The sequence below is a fragment of the Rhinolophus sinicus genome, chromosome 13, assembly GCF_057876585.1.
Source record: "Rhinolophus sinicus isolate RSI-liver-muscle chromosome 13, RSI-T2T, whole genome shotgun sequence".
Taxonomy (NCBI): domain Eukaryota; kingdom Metazoa; phylum Chordata; class Mammalia; order Chiroptera; family Rhinolophidae; genus Rhinolophus; species Rhinolophus sinicus.
This window is the reverse complement of record NC_142513.1, coordinates 56,074,945-56,081,977: the sequence shown is the minus strand read 5'-3', so window position 1 is coordinate 56,081,977 and position 7,033 is coordinate 56,074,945.

The window sequence follows — 7,033 nt, the reverse complement described above, 5'->3', positions numbered from 1 at the left end:
ACAGAGGTTTCACTCACGACTGTCCTGCATGGTCTCTGGTGGGCGGGGTTGATGAATTGCTGGTTAGAGCTCGCTGGCATGCTGACCTAATTCTCTTCTCTCGGAAATGTCACGCCACCGCCAACCACTTCCCGCACTTACAGTCGGTCTTCATTATTCACAAACCCCATGTTTGTGCATTCGCCTGCCTACTTGCTGAAGTTTATTTGTAACCCAGAGTCAGTACTGTTGCTGCTTTCGTGGCCTTTTGCAGTTATGCACAGAGCGACAAAAAGTTCGAGTCGCCCAATGTGCACATGCCCAGCTGTGGTCCCCCAAGGTGACAGTCTGACTTCTTGTTTCAGCTCTCGTGCTGTAAACAAGTGTCCTTTTCATGCTCTATTGAGTGTCACATTTTTCACGTTTCTGTGCTTTCCCTTGGTGATGTTGGTGTTTTAAATGGCCCCGAAGTGTAGTGCTGACGTGCTCTCTCGTGTTCCAAGCGCAGGCAGACTAGTGCGCCCTACAGAGAAAACAGGTGTGAGATAAGCCTTGTTCGGGCATCCGTTATAGTGCTGTTGGTCGCGAGTTCGATAAAATCACTAATATCTATTAAACAAGGTGTCCTTAAGCAGAAACACACCTAAAACAAGGTTGCATGTTAACTGATGGAGGAAATGTGACTAGAGGCTCAAAGGACCCTGATCCTGCATTGCCCCTAACGCCATGGTTCAGAACTCCTAATTCATTGTCCGGGGGGACTTCCTCAAATAGCGGGGATCAGCTGCACGAGGAAGTGGCCCCGGAGGCCCACGGTGTGTGGCCACGGGGCAGAAAGCAATGCCCGGGGTGACAGAAGCTCCTCTCTGCTGGAGGAGGGAAGGAAGGGTTCCTGCTCTCACGCCTGCTGACTCAAGGAAGACAGGAAATATCCCCACCGTGGTTTGGGCACAAGAAGTCTCCATAACTAGTAAAAATAAAGGTTTCTGGGAACAGAGTTTGGGTTTGGGGTTGTGGTACATGAGCTTTCCTTTCCGGAATGCTGCCTGTGTAGACGCCAAACGCCTTACAGTCCAATTTCCCTTTTCCCTGTGACTTTGTTGTCACTTCTGAATAACAATTCCACCCCTTTCCTGGTCAGACCTCCCATAGTGTCTTTTCTTCTAAGTGGTACCCAGAGAGATCCTAGAAAGCCCCAAAGATGGCTGCTGTGTGTCTGTCCTGGCAGATGATGACACCCGTCTCAGGCCAGTCCTGAGCGCGGCTCCCACCCAGCATGCTGAGGTCTTGGGTTTGTAAGTTAAAAAACACGCCTGTCCTCTTGCCACTGTGGGTCATGCCAAGAGCAGAGCAGGAGACCTCTAGTGTCATGGTGACATCCTGAAAGGGGTCCTGTGAGCGGGAAAAGCCTGTCGGGGGCGGGGCCTGATCTGTGAGCCTGGGTGTCCATCATCCACTTCAGGACCGTCCCCACCAAGCAGCTGTGCAGGGGTGACATGCGGTGATGCTTCCCGCCTTGTGTACCGGGGACAGAGCACGTGTGTGCTCCTCGTGCAGCACCTTCCAGAATGCTCGCTTTCTCTCCCTGTCTCCTTCCCTCACCTCTCTCCTCCTCCTCCCTTCTTCCTCAGTTTCCTTCCTCCCCGTCGTCTGTCCATCCTGATCAGCTTGGACACTCTTTACTACTGATCAACATCACACACTTGCTAGTTGATGAATGGAATTTAGAGATAGGAGTCAGGTTTGCGCCCTTCTTTGTCACTCAGTGATGGCACGTGCTTGATCGGCTCGTTCATCCAACACTGATTGTCTCCTAGGTGCCGGGGACTGTCCTGGGCCCTCAGGCTCTTATAGGAAATAAGCAGACCCGTTGGCTGTCCTTCTGAAGCTCAGAGTCTAGGGAGCACAGACAGACAGGAAGTAGTACACGTAGTAATTATGTAGGTTGGAGATGGTCAGTGCTGTGGGCGAAGAAAACATGGAGCAGGATTAAGCACGTGTGCACACTGGCGGGAGGGAAGAAGACCACAGCGGGTACCCTCTCTGAGACTCCATGTGCTCACACATAAAACGTGAGTGACGCCCACTGGCTCTCCTTCCCAGGAAGAATGACACAGTATGGGGGAAAGGCCATCGATGAACATTGACTATTTGAGGAAGAATCTTCTCATCTGTATGACCCGGAGTTTAAAATAAACTCCTCATTTGGACAAAATAATAATAAGAATAAGGGATGGAAATTCACATTTGTTGAGTGCCTGTCTCGTGTCACTGTATTAGCGCCTCCCCTCAGAGACCTCCTCTCATCTCCAAGATGGGGATCATTATTGCTGAGAAAAGCAAAGCTCGGAGTGAAGTAACCTGCCCAAGGTCAGGCCCAAGCTGAAGATCTTTCTCTGTCTTTCCAAGGCTCTTTGCTCAGGGGATCCAGTGTGTTAACCCAGCTGGGTGACTTCTAAAATTCCTCCAATTCCAAGAGTACAGGACGTCCTGGTGACGACTCTTCTGGGTGAAGATAATTGGGTGACCCAGAGAAAGACACATGTCTGAAGGAAATGAGTTCCTTGGTTTCTAACAGGAAGGTCATTTCTCAGCTCTCCTGGCAACACGTATCTCAGGGGACACAGATACCAGCAGACTGGACGGTGAGGGTGGATGGGGGAGTGGCAGAAGCTTTCCCTCAAGGGGCTGCCTCCACCTGGTGGGGTCCTGGAACCCAAGAGGAAAATAAAAGCATGAGGGATTTTGCTGGCACTTCCAGGCCGCCTAACGACAAAATAAGAAGGATGGGCCAGAGTTGAAGAAGCAGCTTCTGACAGCGAGGTAATTATCAGGAGGGAGCAACCCAGGCTTTTTTTCTTTAAAGAATAGAACACTACATGCACAGCTGAAAGAACAAGGTGGCTTAGAAAAGGCAAAAAATACATATACTCGTATATCTATCATTTCACGTTCCAAGCTTGTGCACAGAAAGAATTGACAGGCGTGTTAAATATTGCTCACCAAGAAGTTAACAAGGAAAAAATGTTTTTTTCATGCTTTTTTCCCAGTGTTTGAGGTTTTGAGATATTAAATCACTTAATATTATAGATAACATAGTGTTTTGGGGCTGTTATCTTGTGTCTGCTCCCTGCTAGGTTATGAATAAAGATAGTCTGATTTACATATCTATTAGCTGCATTTTGCAAGAAAATAGCAGCTCTGCATCTCGCCTGGTCCAGAATCTGCAGTGACTGGGAAGGACATTTGAAGTAAGCCCCTGTCACAAATCCTCATTTTACAGTGGTCACGGTGATAGCTGTGCGTGAAATTGTAATAGGGGGACGCTCCCAAGTCCATGCCGAATATCAAGTTTAAGAGTGATGAGGTCGTTTGCTGAGTCCGTGACCTTCTAATTAGGTAAGGGAGTTACTGATAGCCCTGAGTCCCCATCTCGGGAACACAGTGGCCTGGATGGGCTCTCAGAACCAAAGTTCAGATTGTAACATGCTTCGTCTGGAGGTGGTGGCATCAGAGCCCTTTGCAGAAAGGCTGCTTACCTCAAGAGGACATGGAATAAATCGAGTGCCCTGTGTCCAGAGCCCAAACATCTGTAGTTGTTTGATTAGATTAGATTTGAACACTGCTGCAGTTCCAGTCATTCTCCTGGGAATATGGACTCCTACAACCAGAATGCACTGAACACAATTTGTCTCCCAGTCCAGTTTCCTTTATCTCGTAGAAAAATATGTGTCTATAAAATTTCAGCAAGGATTTCTCTTCCCAGACCTAGAAGGACCTGCCAAGTGGAAATTATTTGGCGAGGAAGTGCAGGCATCCTGATTGAGGAGAGGCTTGTAAAGGTAGAGCTGGTCCCCTGGGAGGAGACCCCTGGTGTCTTTATTTCCTAGATCACAGATGCTCACCTGTGTTAGGTGAGCACCGCGGCAGGTGGGCACAGAAGAATAAAACTGAATGAATCCAAATTTTCATTTCATTTCATTTCGTTTGAGTTTAAATGACATTTCTAACTGCTGACAGCACTGCGTGATAATTCAAGTATTATGTGAGTGGCGTTGACTACATGCACCCACATTGCTATGGAAAAAGGAATCTCTATAAGGGTCTACTGCTTAACTGTTAATCCCACCACTCACTGGCCTCCTGCCTATTTCTGTGGACATGGGAAGGACTATAAGACCAAAATGGACATTTGGCATAAAGCTTCTTCCAAGGAGGTGTTTGTTACCTCTTTTCTCAAGAGCCTAGAAACAACTTTATATCCACTCCAAAAGGAGGCATCATCTGAGATATCACAACAGCCCTAAATTACGTCCTTATTGAGGGAGAGCATCAGAGAGAATAATTGGAATTTTATGTTAAAGAAAACATTAACAACTCTAAAAACATATCCAGTTTTATGAAATTTCTACAGGTCTTTAGGTCATTGGGGGCATTTGCCAACAGTCCCAAGTTTAGACATAGTTCAGTCGGGCAAACTGCTCACCCGTCCTTCTTCCTGAGCCCCTCCACACAGCACTGCAAGGTTAACTTGAGATCCACAGATTTGCTTCAGGAGTCAATGGACCTTCTGGAATTGTGTATAAAATTGTGTGTGTGTGTGTGTGTGTGTGTGTGTGTGTGTGTGTCGACAACTGTTGTTTTAAAAAAAAATCTCTATTCCAAAACAAGTTAGGCGTTAATGGCACAGATTCACAGAACTATCCCTAGCCACCAGGCCACAGGTGCTTTCACGGACCAGTGAAAGGACGAACAATACGAGAGGCAGAGGATGTGGTTCCTTAAAATGAAGTAACGGGTCCTTAGAAGAAATTCCCTGACAAGCTTAAGGGAGGAGAGAGTCCCGCCCAGCTTGGCATGGATGAAATCCCATCCAGGTGCATCCCGCTCCGTCCGGATTGCCAGAGTCAGGCAGGCCACTGGCAGGCTGGGGAGTAGCCAGAGGGGAACGACTGAAATGTACTATAATGCAAAGAATAGTTGGAGGAAGAAGGGGTGAGAGGCACTCTCAGACACCGAGAGAAGGAGTGTATATTGTACAACTTTCAAGAACACGAGGGCACTATGTCATGGTCTAAATACATGGAAATTCTGCAGCTCAGCAATTGCATCTGTTCGTAGAGTAACTCTTACCATGTGTGTGCAGGGAGCCACGTAGAAGAATTTCATTATAGCATTGAGTGTAATAGCAGAAATGACAAGAACCAAAAAGGACAGAAAAGAAAAAGAAGATAAAAGAAAAGAAAACCTATGTATTTATCAACAGGAGGATGGGTTCCAATAAGTGTAAAATATTTGCAGGATGGAAAGTACACAGCAGTGAAAATGAATGAGCTGGAAGTAACATGTAGCAATACAGACAAATCTCAACACAAATTCTCTCACAAATGCAAAAAGTTAACATTCAATAAGCTATTTTTCATATAAACTAAAACAATGCAAGATAAATAATATATTGTTTATGTACATATGTGTATATGGTAAAAGTATGAAAACTGCACAGAAATGAATCCACCAAAACTTCCAGATGGTGGTTATTTCAGGGGGTGGGTAAGGAATGGCATTAGAGCAATGACAAAGGGAGCTTTGGCTTTCTCTGAAATGCTTTATTTATTTTTAAAAGTCTGAAGAAATAGGGAAAAATAGTGCAATTTAACAAAGGTGGGTATTTTATTATCCTAGTATTACGAGTATTATTATTTTTATACATATCTCTGTGCTTTGAATATGTTATAATATTGAAGCACAAGCAGATATTGTGAGCTGTGCATACTTCCTTTCCCTTCCCCACTTCGGGTCGTCCAGACCCAAAGAATACGCGCACACATTGCCCTTGTTCAGCTGACTTTATTTTCAGCTGTTTTTTTGCAATGCCCATGCACATGACCTTTTCCTGTTTCGAAGACTTTCCATTCAGATAACATTTACATAGAAAGTAGGTAGTGTTCCCAGATTTGCATACCGTTACAGCTTCTTCCCTTGGAGAATTTCGGATACCTTAAGATCATTAAAATAGTAATTCTGCTGGACTGGCTCTTCTTCTCAGCTGAGATCCAGCTGAGAAGCCATGGAGGGGGAGGAAGAGGGGTGTTAGGCTCAGGACTCCTCCTGTGTTCACTCCTAATGTGCCCCCACACAGCATGTCTTCCAGCCTAAAGGAAGTTCCATCTGCCCACAGATGCAGGGAAAGCCACCAAGAACAGGCCCCCAGCTCTGTTACTTTGCCCAGGTTCCTCCACCGACCAGGAGGGGACAGTCTGCACTCCCCTCTCGTGTTTTGGTGTGGGGCTGTCAGCCAAGTCCCTGCAGCTCTGCTGAGACCGTGGCCCCACGTTTGCCAACTTCTAATAAATAGCAGAATAAATTCATGATTAATACCGAACATCGTAAGCACAGCTGCATGTAAGAAATCCAAGCAAATCCAACCCTCCTTCTTCTTGTCCTTGTCAGGCAGGTTGGTTCTCTTGTCAAAATCTCTGGTCCTTGAAAGTGTTTGATGCGCATTTGTCAGGTAGCTTAGATCAGTGTCGCTTTGTCACTTCCTACTTACCAGGCCCTGCTCAGTCCTCTTTCTTTGCTCTCCGCCTACTCACCTTCTCTGCTGTCAGCTTCATAGCACCCAGGAGAGCTGTGGGCCGGCTCCACTGGCCATTTCCTTGCGCCGCCCCGTATGGTGCTCCGTGCCTCCTGCTTTTGTTCAAGTTACAGCCGTATCTGTGATGCTCTCTCCATCTGACTGTCTCTTCCTCCTTTAGCACACAGCTCTGCTGCTGGCTCCAGGCAAGTGGACATTCATTCCTAAGTCCCAGAATGGTCCTTGTGTGACAGGGTGTAACATTATCATAAGACTTTCTGCATTCTATTGAAATGTCCTCTTTGCAAACTCATCTCCACCACAGGGGGCTTCCACCCAGATGGACCCAAAGCCAATGGTATTGGCTAAAAGTTATTGAGCGTTATCTCCTATTAATAACTCGCATGATAACCTAGGCCTTATTGGGATTCCCACTTTGCAAATAAGGAGAACAAGTTTTGGAAGGTTTAAGTAAGTTGT